Here is a 15,063-nt window from a genome sequence, read left to right on the forward strand (position 1 = left end):
AGTGTCTCCTATCCTATTTCATTTTTAGTTTATTTTCACGTTTTGTTACTCTCTTCAAACTCAAACTCAAGTTGGTTGGTTCCTATCCTCCTTGAGTTTGAGGGGGGCTGTTAATGTATTATATGTTATTAGCTGTTAGTGTTATTAGCTGTAAAGTGTCCAAGCTGTAATCATGATGTCTTTACTTTCGGTTCCTTTAGCAACACTGAACATACTCTTCTCTCTATAAAGAAGAGCAAACTTCTCCTTATGTATTACACTAAATATATCAATATAACATTCGTATACACATTCTCTCTCTCTCTATATACATCTATACATTAAATCTAACTAACAAACATAGTGATATGGGACATGTCACTTAGGCCATGTTTGTTTGGCTCCATAGGTAGGTGGATTAGACTACCAATCCTGTGAGCCCTATATAGCCCATGTTTGGTTGACAAAAATAGGAGGGGACTAGTAGTCCCATGGGACAATGAATACCCTCACATAGGGGGATTAGCTTCGGTAGATTTTGGATGGGATTAGGAAAATAGTGAGGGGATTGAGTCTATTTTATATATAAAAAAAAAATTATTTTTTTAATTTCATTTTTTTTACCAAGTGCACTTGTTTACTTTAATATTTGTTTTAATTTTTTTTAATATAGAAATAATTTATTTATTTATTTATTTTATATAAAAATAATTTAACAATCTCATCACTAATTATCTCCCACACTATCATCAAAACAAACACACTTTTACTTATTCTCCTCACTAACAATCCCCACATTAACAATTCCTTCACTAATAATTCTTTCACTAACAATCCCATCCAACCTAATCTGCCAAACAAACGTGTGTAGACACCCCATTTTTGACCGTCCTCAAGACTTGGACGTCATCGTTTGAGCACTCGATGATCATCCATGCTCGTGTTCATTTTGAGTTCTCGGAGGTCTCGGCTACGCGCCTTGCCTCAAGATCTCTCAACTTGTTTGTTTTATGCTTAGTTGTACACCAAACACTTGTGTTTTTGCTTCTGAGGGAATAGGGTGGCTTGTTGGCCATCCTTACACCCCACCGGCCAAGGCTTGAAGCCACCGGACCCTTATTCTTGCCACTGGCCAATAGTGTTGGCCGATCGGCACTCTATTTGGTCGACCGGCCATTGTGTTGGTCGATTGGTCATTTCTGCTGGCCGACCCCTTTCCATCTGCTTTTGGTAAATATTTTATGTCAACTGTCATAGCTGGCATCCACTTTACAGCCCCTCCATACACGTGTATGGAGGGATTTGCTCCCTTGTGTTAGCTTCTTCAAGGAGCTTAGGAATTGAATTCCTATAAGAGGGGAGCCTCCCCTCCCTTTCCAGAGGTTCTGGAATTTAGGTTAGAAGATTTTGTATCTATCTATCTCTATAGTTCCTTCTCTTTATATTTGTGTGTGTGTTTTGTGCCCTAAAGGTTTTTTTTGTTCTTAGTTTTGCACTAAGACACCTAGTGTTACACCATCCTTGGTTGCTGAGGCTCTAAGGAGTTGTTGTTAGGGTTCTTGGACTGGTTTTGATCCAAGGAATGTGCTGGAGTGGTGTTCTTAAAGAGGTTCTTCAAGGGTAAGAAACTTACCCCTTTATTCCCCATTCTTGCACAAACTTTTGACCTATCTTGCTTATTGTTTTAGGCTTAGCTATAAACTAATAAAAATTCTGTTTTTACTTGCTTTAGAACTTTGTTTAAGGTCACTTTGAGGTTTGGGGTCGTTTCCCCCCTCCAAGGCCTTGTTAGGCCTTGTTTTAGGCCATCCACTTTGGCCATTGTTTTGGTCTTTGCATGACCTCTCCGTGGAGAGGTGGTTTTGAGGTCCCAAATAGGAGAGGGTCATCCCCTCTCCATGTTGTCTTTGATGCTTGCATAAATGGCTTGTGTTGTTGCATGTTTGCCTAGCTTGTTTTTGCTCCGTTTCAGTATATATTAGGCTTTGTTTTGCCATGATATAGCACTGTTTTAAGTTGGTTTAGACATGCCATGTATGCTCCATACACTTGTCTTGTAATCCCATGTTTTGGCCTTAAACATGTATCATGTTATAACATGTCTTTCTAGCATGATTTTGGCTTGGCTTCAAGGAATTTTTATCCATGTTTTGGTATGCTTAAAGTCTGATTTTGGTGGTTTGGGTCATCCATGACTTGTTTGGTATAGCCACCATGCACTTTGGCTTGTTAGCTTTGGGTGTGTGATTCGTGAGCATGCATTACTTGGCTTATTTCAGTGATTTGGAGTCACTTACTATGTCATTTCAGTCCATATGACATGCTTGTTTACTTAAATTTGATGCTCCTTTGATGCCTTAAAGAGTTGCTATTTTATGCTCCATGTTTGGACCATTGTGTATGCCATCATGTGTAGGCGATTTAGATGCCATCTAAGTGGGTTTTTGGTCTTGATTAGACCTGCCTTGGGACTGCTTTAGGTCCCCATGGCCCCTTGGGGTTTGCTTCATATAGTCTTGGTTCGAGTCCCGTGGCTATTTTCCAAATTTTGGGCTTGGTTGCATGCTTTGCTTGATTTGTTTAGTTGGTTTGGCACCATTTCTAACATGATTTCAGAGCTTACAATGTATGTCATTTGTCCATGTTCATCCTCTTTTAAGTGTTCTTAAAAGTCCCCTTTTATGCTTAAGTGGTTAGGCCTTCACATGTGCACGTTTGTATGTGTTTTTGCCCTCATTTCCATAGCACTTTGGCCACTAATTTGGGCTTATTCAAGAGTTGTCCATATTAGTTTAAGACCATTCCCGCATGTTGTTGCATGTTTGCCTTGCATGTTGTTGCATACTCGGCCTATTAACATGTTGTTGCATGTCTAAGTGGTAGTGCATTTGGCATGCATTCTTTTGGTTTTATGTTGCTTAACATGTTGTTACATGTTTGCCTCACATGTTGCTACATGATTGAATGAAGTCACATGTTTGTTTGCATGCTTGAACGTCCATGTTGCATCTTGCATGTTAACATGCTCATGTTACATTAGATTTGTTGCACACTTGAGCTATTTACATGTTTGCTTGCTTTCTTAGGTTGCATTGCATAGTATGTGCATTCCTCACCTCTTGATCAACCATGATAGAGGTTAGGGCCCTTTGTGTGTTTTGTGCATTTCATTCCATATTGAGTTGCACACTTGGCACCTTGGGCCATCATGCATTGAAATGCGTGATTGGTGGCCCGAGGGTCGAGAACCATACTCCTTTGAGTCTCAAACATGATGAGGATGGTGGTGGTGCAAACATTGCTTTGAAATACATTGCCATGTCTTGTCTGTCCTCTGCTGCAGCAATACAGCATTTTGTAGGAAGAGATGGTCGACCGACCACGTTTAGTGCCGACCGGCTACCAAAATCAGGCCAGTGATCTAATTTTTGGTCAATGACCATAATTCCATGGCCGGTGGTGCTCCCTCTTGGTCGGTGGCCTCCCACAACTCTCAGGGAGTATTTCATAAGCAATTTGGAAACTTGTGCAGTCTTCAGAAGAGGAAAACAGTGCAAACAAAGGCAACATGAGCATGGTGATGGATTTTCGGGCGGAGCCGAGCATGCGTGCATTTATCCCTCTTCCCGAGGCTTCTTTACCGCTTTATTAGCTTAGTTAATTTGCTTAACTAGTTAAGTGGTCTGTAATAATTAATTAGCTAGAGTAGTTAATTATTTATTTGGTTTGTACTATTCTTTCGGTCCCTCCGAGAGAGGGCAAGGTTGTAATAAGTGTGCGTATGTGTGATGCATGTCTTCCAACCTCCACTTCTTTCTCCCTTTTACTTACCTGCTTTCGTTGGTTAGTTCTAGGCCATATTTCAATTAACATACCTTATGCTCGCATGTTTGCATCATTCATTTGTACCGCATGCACCAGGCTCGGCGCATCATACTAGCTGCATTGAATTTCGATTCCAACTTGAATACGTGTATTGAGTTGTTGCATTCCATATGCCATTATTAGATTAACCGAGCCTATTCTAGTTGCATTTTTGCCTGCGATGCATTAGCCACCTTAACATGAACTAGGATCATGCATGATTCCTAACTAGTTTTTTGTTTTGGCTCGGAGTACACTGTGAGTGTTTATGCTTTAGCATCTTGCATGTATGTGAGTGTTAACATGAAAGCATGCTTGCCATGAGGCTAATTGCTTATGTAATATAACTACCTGAATGCCTGTTGGTGAAGGTTGGATTACTTGAATTGGGACAATTCATTGAAATCCGCATTTTAGCCTATTTGCGAGTAGCAAACTTCAAACCAATTTCCAAAACAAAACGGATATGCGATGCTTTGTTCCAACTTAGGCAATTCAGTCTATATTTGTATGCTGTGCGCATTACATAGTAATTCTAGGCTAATAACCGGAATAAGAGCTCATATTGTTTTCAAAACTCAATATCATGGTTAGTAGAGGCCGATCTTTGATCGGGCGAGCGGGAGTGCTCACGAAGTGACCTTCCCCAATCGTACCCAAGTTCCCGAGCCGAGGCAGCTTTGGTGATGACGGACACGTGGCCTTAGGCAACGAGTCAGGGTTTCCTAAATTCTCCTCCAAAATAAATATTTAGGTGACGACTCTGTATCTGGCAAAGCAGTCCATGTTTGGCACTTCTTTACAAAAAAATCTGTTTTCTAAAATGATTTGCCGGATTTGGACTCTTTGACGATTCATCGGTCTTGCATTGCACTCTGCGAGATTAGATACAGGGCCGTGACATTGAGTCCTGAACTGTGGTGAGCCCAAATGAACAAAACGGGATTTCCTCCCGAGATGTTCGGGGACATCCACAACGTGGCATTAGGTCCATTGCATCAATATTACAACAACATGTGATTTAGTAAGTAAATTTAGTATATAAATTTGATGGATATAAAAATGTTATGCAATAAATAACTGAAAAATGATTTACAAATAAATGATGTATATAAAAAAATTTATAGATATTCTAAACAATGTGTCGATGACATTTGTGGGAGCCAGAAAAATATAGGTACTAGCTTATTGGGCCTAACCCAAACAAAGCCTACAATGATCCAGCCCAAACAAATATCACACCCCCCATCTATGTAAAGGGGGGGCATCCCATGTGGAAGGGAGGTCTCATCTCTCTCTACAGACCACACACCCCTTCTAATATATATATATATACTATTTATTTCTTGATTCAAGGACTAACTTCATCATCGAAGTACTTCCGGCCGGCAACCCCGGTTGGGTGGCACCGACTATATTCATCATTGCAGATCTACAGGAGTGGAGCTCTTCTCTTCGTTGGATCTCTACAACATCCATGTGAGAGGATAATTCATGGTCTCACAACATTTAAAAATATATGAGAACAATGGTAATCATATTATTCTATATAAAAATTATGTAAAAAAAAATTCTATTTGTATATTATTATTTTAAAAAATAAAGCATTCAAAGTTTTTCAAATTTAAATTTGATATGATATGGATTATATTTAAAATAGATTTGATATGCATATATTTAAGTATTTTTTGGGTGATTACCTAGGATTAGTTTTTTTTTTTTTTTTTTTTTTTTGGAGAAAGGATAAACTATTATAAATAAGAACATTATGGGTTGTTTGGGAAAGTGGGTTAAAAGTTGACTTTTTGATTTTTAAAGCATAATTCATTAAATCCATAATAAACCTATAATTTTAAAGCATCATTCAAATCAACTGAATCATTAACATCAAAGTTCTGATGGCAACAAATCGACCAGACACAGTTTACAATCGGACTTCAGCATCTAAAACAAAAAATAAAATAAAAAAAGAGCAGCTTGAATCATCACTTGTCTAGACACAGTTTACATTGATGTTGTGAAAACAAGATGAAGAATGGTTAATTTGTAAGTAGATCTTACATTTTTATTCTTTTAAACTATCACAATATTATTAGTAAATACATGAAAATTCTTAGTTATTCAGTCCTTAGGCAGACAAGAAAAGAAAACTACCAATTAGATATACTTAGGGTTTGCCTCTCATAATAGTTTCAAAACCAATCTGATAAATTTCCCCCCCCCCCTAAATCAATACACGGAATTTCATCACATTTAAACCAAACCAAACCAAACCAACCAAACCAAGCCTTAAGTCCTATCAATTTCATCATATTTAGATTTAGTTATCATCTGCAAATACAAAATAGAAAATAACAAAAAGTCAAAGCACTACAAAATTTTGGTGGTGAATGGCCTATTCATCAACAATATTAGTAGGACATAACACAATACAATAAGCATTGCACAGAAGCAAAGCCAAAAGGACAAGCTGATGGCCACAAATTTTCCAGAGCAGGAAAAGTTGCAGAGCAAAAGAAATTGAAACATAATTTTAACCACAAAGAAGAAAAAAGTTTTCAAGCAACCCAACTTCAGCTTCATGCTCTCCGCATTATCATCTATTGCACCAAGCAATAGTCCCACTTTCCACATAATAAGTGCAGGTTGAAAATCAATAAAGCAGAGGGGGTACAGAACCATAAAGAAGTGAAGCACAAATAGCACTGTCCTACAGGAAATTGAACTATAAACCAGAGGATGGTTTTTCATAACGTTAGATGGAAAGTAGAATGGAAAGAAAAACTAAAGTTCTAAGGGAGAATAATATATAATAGATTGTGGTCATTATAGTTGGCAAACATATAAAGGAAATAAGACATACTTTACAAAGGGATCTATATTCCTTCTGAAGGCACTTTACACATGCTTTCTCTGCCATCTAGCAGCTTCCAATGGTAAGAAAACAGCAGATCAATTCCCTAGCTTACGTCCCCTGGCTGTCCCTTAATTTTGTAATATGTTGACTGGAAAACATAAGAGTCATTCTAAAACTTGAGAATTAATGTGTGAACTAAAAATTTCTAGAGCAGAAAAATCAAGTCATGAATCTAATCAATACTTAAACAGGACAGATACTAAAAGGGATAATTTCTATTGCAAATTTCTTTGTAAAACTATATCTTGTATAATGAATTATATCTCCATTCTCACTAATTTTTTAAAAAAACTTGCATCAAAATGCATCAATGGGCAAAAAGTACATGTTTTTCTGGCTCTAGACTCCCTGTTTTTTTATTATCCTGTGTTGCTTCCTCTCCACCACCTCCACCAGGCCATCTATCAGAGTTCTTCATATCAAAATCTGAATACTAGAAGAATCAAGCCAAATATAAGCATGGTCAAACACATAGACAGTTCTAAGCTTTATTATCCAATTCGAAGAAATTAGAAAAATATTACTTCTTCTAGATCAGTTTTTTAGATAGAAAACTTATCGTAGTCCATCAAAAATTCCAACTCCTTATTCATCCGTCTTCTTTTGTTGAAATATGATTATAGAAATACTCATATAATGAAGCCTTTTCAAAAATTATGGTAGTCAATCAAAAATACAAATAGATGTTTTCTTTCCCTTCCCGTCCAAAAATTTCAAACAAACTTTTAAGGTCTCTTTCACACTTTCAGGACTTTAAAAATCATCCATTAACCAATGACATCAAGATCCATAACCCTCAAAACAATTTTAGGAGAAAGCCATTGCTACGCTATCACGCCTATGGGCTATCTCTTCAACTATACAAATGTGAACAAACTTTATGATCTCTTGGGCTTTCTGAACCACACTTCAAAATGAATGATGCAGCAAATTCTGCAAGTTCGTACTTTTAGAAGAAGCTTTAAGGGCAATGGTTAGTTTAAAAAGGAAATTTAAGCTCCTTTAAGCATAACCCCATCAACCTCCCATCTCCACCTAGATAAAATTAAATGTTTAAACCTTAATGCAGGTGATGGTAATCCTATGATTTAGGGATCTCATGCATATTTTATTTCCTCTCTCTGAAATTGACTTAAAGATTTCTTAAAGCTCCCCATCTTTAAAAAATAAAAATAAAGAAGAAGGAAAAGGACAGTTTAAAGATGAGAGATCATTAGAAACAAGTGTGAGCACTTTTTGGGTTATGAAATTACATGCATTATTCCTTCACTGAAACAATATATACAGTTTTATCAGTTGCGACATGAAATGCCCATGGACTGAAATTCCTGTACAACCACGCATTGTAATGCCATCCAAGAGAACCACCCAAGAAAAACAAAAAATAGAACTTGCATTTCAAATATGTGATGGGAAAACTAAAACTGTGTTGATCTTGCATAAAAGCCCACAGCAAAAAATGCCAACAGCTATATTCTCATAACATTTCAAGTATTTGTACAACCAACATGTATTGCAAGTACTAGAGGAACTAATTCCAAAATTTGATACGGTGCTACAGAGCACATAACTAAGCATGTGGTATTTACAACTAAACATAAAATAATATTTTATGGCATTTATATACAACATGTAATTAAGAATAACATTTTGCCACTATTATTACGATATTCTAAAAAAGATTTCAGAACAATATTCTTAACCAGCTAGAAATTTTAAATATTGAGTTCTACTTGGGATCCTAATTCCTACCCATTCTCCCTGAATCACATGACGCAGTATTTGAATTTCAGAAAACCTGAACTAACTCTGCTATTTATAGTTTAAACAAAATGAAGATACAGAACATATACAGCACTGACATAGCATCTATTATCAGAAATACAAAAGAGAATTATTAATACAAAACAAAGATACAACAAGAGAACAAGAAGTCCTCTACAATGAGACAAAACGCCTAGAAAAGGCAAAGGCAAAATAAGCCCTTAAATCACAAATCGCCATTTAATTCTTGTTATGCCATCCCTCTTTAGAAAAAAGCAAAGACCAAAAACAAGAACAACAATAATTCTGCATTCCACTTTGCATGATTAATCATTTATTGTCTATCGAACACGTAATTAGAAATGAAACAAATATTAAAATCTCTATTTAAAAAAACATGAATAAATAAAACAAGTTTGCACCATCATAACCAAAAGTTGATAAACAGATACAGTACAAATCAACACTATTTAGTTTATCCAATTAGTTCTTCACATAGAACAACCCAAACTGATGAATACTTGTATGTATTATGCATACCAGCTGCTGCCAATGCATAAAAATCGAGAAAGATTTTCTAGGAGAAAATTTAAAACCGTCCAAAAAGTATAAATCTCTTGCATGAAAGATTCATTTCCATAATTACAACATTAAATGCTTGTCATAACAATCCATGGAAAACAACTGTTGTATACAACTAGAAGCAGTATAATAATCATACCCAACGCAATATGCATAACCATAGGCATTTCATAAAATAATGATTGAAATATTTTGAATGATGAATGAAAAAAAAATAAAAATTAAAAAAAAAACTTAGATGCTTTAACAAAATAACTTATAAAAAAAATGGTTTTAAAAAAAAATAAAAGAAAAAAAAACAGAAAAAAAAAGGTAACAAAACAGTATCATTCAAAGCTCTACCTTTCATGCCTTTACTTTGCAGGCATCAATGACCTGAGTGATTTAACCGCTGACTCAACCATATCCATCTCATACTCCATCCTACCATTGGTCCAACACTGCAAACAGTAGAACAAAAGTCAAGCAGGAGCATTAATTGATGTTACTATTTTGTATTCAGAAAGCTTATTACCACCACTAATGATACACAATAAAAATAACGGCAACAGACCCATCATCCAGCCGGTCTTTCGTTTATAGGCCCAAACAAAGAAAGAAAGTGCAAATTAACATGTCAGCTAACAATCAACATGATTTTTCCAAATCGTTAGGACCACCACTCAATCAACTGTGTAGTGTAGAGTATATCTAGGAATAAACATTAAATTCAAATACACTGACCTAGGAAATTTGGCAACATTTGCCTCAATATAGGATAACTCAAAGTGAAAGTCTGCTCAGTGACTTCCATAAGAAAGCACATAACAACATTAAAAAATGAAAAGAATAAACCAAGTACTTGAAACACCAACCAACATTAAATCAAGTCGCACAAAAGCTTCTTTTACTCCAGCTCTTGGAACATCCTACTTAATTAAAAGTTGCCCATGAATGAGAATTTTCTAACAGATCATATGATGAAAACCATTAGCCTAAGGTATAGTGACTCGAAACCTAACTATTTTTCTCTTCTCTCTCTTTTCTGTTATTTTCTTATTGGGTAATTTACAATTAAATTTTTGTTTTCTTACTCTACTCCATCTTCCCCTTTTGTCAATCTATATATAATAATCAACACTCCCATATTTTTATAAAATTTAATTTGAAATCCTTCCATTTGAAATGCATTAATCCAAGCAGAACCTTGGTTTCTCGTAGCATGCTACAATCACTCCACATAATGATTTGTGCCACATATACCGGGTTGGGGGGGGGAGTTCAAACAATGTAAGCACAATATTTATCTTTCTCTTTTCTTTATGGATGACAGGTGCAGAAATAACTCCTTGTGCAACTATAAGATCTTTCTTGTAAACTTGGGAAACAAATCCCAAATTCCTATAATGAAGGATATAGTATCTTCCATTGCATTTCACATCAAACAAATCAATTGAATGAACAAATTCAATTGAAAGTATCTTCCAAATATGAACAAAAATGCCTAATGAATGAACAAATTCTCCTAACCCCATTGCATTTCACATCAAACAAATCAATTGAAAGTATCTTCCAAATATCTTCCAGTACTAAGTGAAAATCAATTGAAAGTTTCTTCCAAATATAGCCCACAAAGCTTGATTATTCATAAATTGAAACCCTATGGCCAGTCGGCTCTTCAATTTGACTGATTAGAAGAGGATTTAAGTGTTTTGGATCTGAGATCATTTGCATTAAGTTAGAGAGCCATGAATAAGAGTGCAAGGCTGTTCAAAAAAATAAAAATAAAAGAATAAAAGAATGAGAGCGCAGGGAAGATGGGTTTGTCTTTGGCCATAGTAGAGATGAACCGAATGGCCATAGGGTTTAAGATCTGTTCGGATTATAAAACTACATCATTGTTGTTCCAAGGATACACAGTCACATAGAGATATAGAGGAACCAATTCAACCCAGTCGATAGAGGAACCGACTGGAGTGAGAGAGTGGAAAGAAGAGTCAAAAGAATCGTACCGTCTCGCCGCCGAACCAGTCTCGCCGAACTAGTCTCGCCACTGCTGAAGCCGCTGACTGAAACCCTTCCCCTTCAACCCCAATCTCTCTTCAAACCCTCTATCTTCTCTCTCTCAGAATAAGGTTTGCACACTGTTTTGAAACAGTCTTGTGAAATTAAGGGCTCTACAAAAGGGGGGGAAAAGAAAAGGCAGAGGGAAAAAAGGGGGGGAAATAAGTTTGGCGGGCCGTCCGGGTGAGTAAGTGAAACCGGGGGGAGGGAGAAATTAGTTTTATTTTTATTTGAATGAATTTTTTTTTATTTGATAGAAATAGAGGTAATATTTTAATGAAAAATATTTTTCGTTAATTTTTTATGTTCGATGAATAATTTTTTTTGTGGCCCATTTTTTTTTTTTGCTACTAAAAATCAAGAGCTAATTTTTGTGGTAGAGGAGAGGGAGCGGCAGTAGTGGTGAAGGTGATGGATAAGAGGTGAGGTGGTGGCGGCGGTGGTGGCGGCGAAGGAGATTAGTGGTGAAGTTGTGGTAATGGTAGAGGAGATGGAGTGGCGGTGGTGGAGGAAAGGTAATAGTAGTGGTGGTAGTAATAGTGGTGGTGGTGGTAGCAGTGGTGGTGGTGGTGGTGGTGGTGGTAGTGGTAGCGATGGTGGTAGTAATGATAGTCGTAGAGATGGAGTGGCAACAGTGGTAATAATGGTGGTAGTGGAATGACATTTGCAGTAGTGGTGAAGGTGGTAGCGGAGATGGGTGGTAAGAAAGAGATGAGTGAGAGACAGATAGAGAAGAGAGATAGAGAAAGAGACAGAGTGATGAGTGAGAGAGAAAGAAAGAGAGAAAAAATGGTCGCTAAAAGTGCATTTTCTTGTAGTGGAGAGCTCGGTAAATAAATAAGAGGGGAGGGAGAGAGTGAGCAAGATGAACACAATGTGGGAGAGAGACAGACAAGCGGACAGACACACAGAGAGAAAGAGAGATAAAAGAGTGAGAGACAGCTAGACAGACATAGAGAGAGAAAGAGAGAGAGAAGAGTGATAAGTGAGAAAGAGACAGAAAGGGAAAGAGATAGAGAGAGAAAGAGGGACATAGAGAGAAAGAGATAGAGACAGAGATAGAAAGAAACGAAAGATGAGTGAGAGATAAACAAAGACAGAAAGAAAGAGAGTGAAAAGAGATGATCGAGAGAGAAACATAGAAAAAGAGAGAGATAGAGAGAGAAGAAAGATGAGCGAGAGAGACAAAGAGAGAGATAGAGAGAAGAGAGATGAGTGGGAAAGATAGGAATAGAGAAAGAAAAAAGATGAGAGAGATAGAGAGAAGAGAGATGAGCGAGAGACAGAGACAAAGACAGACAGATAAGAGTGATGAATGACAGAGAGAAAAAGAGAGAGAGAAAGAGAGACAAAGAGAGAAAGAGATAGAGAGTGAGAGACAGAAAAAGAGACAAAGAGAGAGGAGAGATGAACGAGAAAGACAATGAGAGAGATAGAGAGAAGAGAGATGAGCGAGAGAGACATAGAGAGAAGAGAGATGAACGAGAGAGATAGAGAGAAGAGAGGTGAGCGAGAGAGACATAGAGAAAAGAGATGAGAGAAGAGATAGATAAGTGAGAGACACAGAGAGAGAGAGAGACAGACAGACAGAGAAGAGTGATGAGTAAGAGAGAGAAAGACAAAAGAGAGTGGAAAATGAAAAAATTAGTGAAAAGAGACAGACAAAGAGAGAGAGAGAGAGAGAAAAAGAGCAAAAAGAGATAAACGAGAGAGAGACAGGGAGAGATGAGCAAGAGAGGGAGAGAGATAAAGAGAAGAGAGAGAGAAGAGAGACAGAGAGAGGAAGAGAGATGAGAGAAATAGAGAGAAGAGAGATGAGCGAGAGACACAGAGAGAGAGAGACAGACAGACAGACAGAGAAGAGTGATGAGTGAGAGAGAGAAAGAGAAGAGAGACAGAGAAAAAAAACAGAGACACAGAGAGAAAGAGAGTGAGAGACAAACAGACAGATAGAGAAGAGTGATGAGTGAGAGAGAGAGAGAGAGAGAGAGAGAAAGAGAAGAGAGACAAAGACAGAGACACACAGAGAAAAAAAGAGACAGAAGACAGAAAGAGAGAGAAAGAGTGATGGGTGAAAGATAAAAAATAAATTTTTATTTTACATTCAGCGACTAAATTATTTTAGTTGCCAAAACTATATGTACAGCGACCAAAATATTTTTTAATCGCTGAAATTAAATTTTTGCCAACCAAAATTTTGGTCGCCAAAGACAAAAAATAATTTTTTATTTTTCATTCAGCTACTAAATTATTTTAGTCGCCAAAACTATGTATACCGTGACCAAAATATTTTGTAGTCGCTAAAATTAAAATTTTGCCAACCAAACTTTTGGTCGCCAAAGATAAAAAATAACTTTTTATTTTTTATTCAGTGACTAAATTATTTTAGTCGCCAAAACAACCTATACCGCGACTAACATATTTTTTAGTCGCTGAAATTAAAATTTTGCCGACCAAACTTTTGGTCGCCAAAGATAAAAAATAATTTTTTATTTTTCATTCAGCGACTAAATTATTTTAGTCGCCAAAACTATCTATACCGCGACTAACATATTTTTTAGTCGCTGAAATTAAAATTTTGCCGACCAAACTTTTGGTCGCCAAAGATCAAAAATAAATTTTTATTTTTTCTTTCAGCGACTAAATTATTTTAGTCGCCAACACTACCTATACCGCGACTAACATATTTTTTAGTCGCTGAAATTAAAATTTTGCCGACCAAACTTTTGGTCGACAAAGAAAAAAAATAACTTTTTATTTTCCATTCAGCGACTAAATTATTTTAGTCGCCAAAACTATTTATACCGCGACTAACATATTTTTTAGTCGCTGAAATTAAAATTTTGCCGACCAAACTTTTGGTCGCCAAAGATCAAAAATAAATTTTTATTTTTCCTTTCAGCGACTAAATTATTTTAGTCGCCAAAACTATATATACAGCGACCAAAATATTTTTTAGTCGCTGAAATTAAATTTTTGCCGACCAAACTTTTGGACACTAAAGATAAAAAATAAATTTTTATTTTTCATTCAGCGACTAAATTATTTTAGTCGCCAAAACTATCTATACTGCGACTAACGTATTTTTTTAGTTGCTGAAATTAAATTTTTGCCGACCAAACTTTTGGTCGCCAAAGATAAAAAATAAATTTTTTTTTTCATTCAGCGACTAAATTATTTTAGTCGCCAAAACTATCTATATGGCGACTAACATATTTTTTTAGTCGCCAATTGTGGAAAATTTTAGCGACTAAATTTTTTTTAGTCCCCAATTGTGAAATTTTTAGCGACTAAATTTTTTTTTAGTCGCCAAAAATTAATATACCCCGACTAAAAAATTTTAGTAGCTAAATATTGTACTTTTACCGACTAATATAATTTTTGGTCGCCAATTCCACAACTTTTGGCAACCAAAATATTTTTAGTCGGCAAAAGTGGTCGCCAAAGCTGTATTTTCTTGTAGTGCACAATGTAGGCTGCTAAGGGAAAATATATCCATCTGTTAAAGTCAGACGCATATGATAGAAGCACTTCTTCCAATTTCTTCTAAAAACATCCTAACAAAATTATGCAAAATAGAACATAACTCCAGAAAAGAAAGAAAAAAAGAAAAAAAAAAAGAAAAGAGACAGCAAGGTAAGCAACCACCTAAAAGCAATATAGTACATCAATACTAAATCAAACAAAAAAGATGTCTCTGAGAGTCAACTCTTTCTTTATGCGGCACACATCATCATTTTCATAGTACTAATATCTGAAAAGCTATGAAGTATGGGTACTTCGAAAAATATGTTGTACCCGTATTGAGTACTTACCGACTTATGATACCTCGTATAATACTTCTACATACGTACTGGGTGCATGAAACACGTATCTAAATTTTTTCTTCTTAATTTTTGGCATCCCAGACGTAC

The sequence above is a fragment of the Camellia sinensis genome, chromosome 12, assembly GCF_055761805.1.
Source record: "Camellia sinensis isolate YWXY chromosome 12, ASM5576180v1, whole genome shotgun sequence".
Lineage (NCBI taxonomy): Eukaryota > Viridiplantae > Streptophyta > Magnoliopsida > Ericales > Theaceae > Camellia > Camellia sinensis.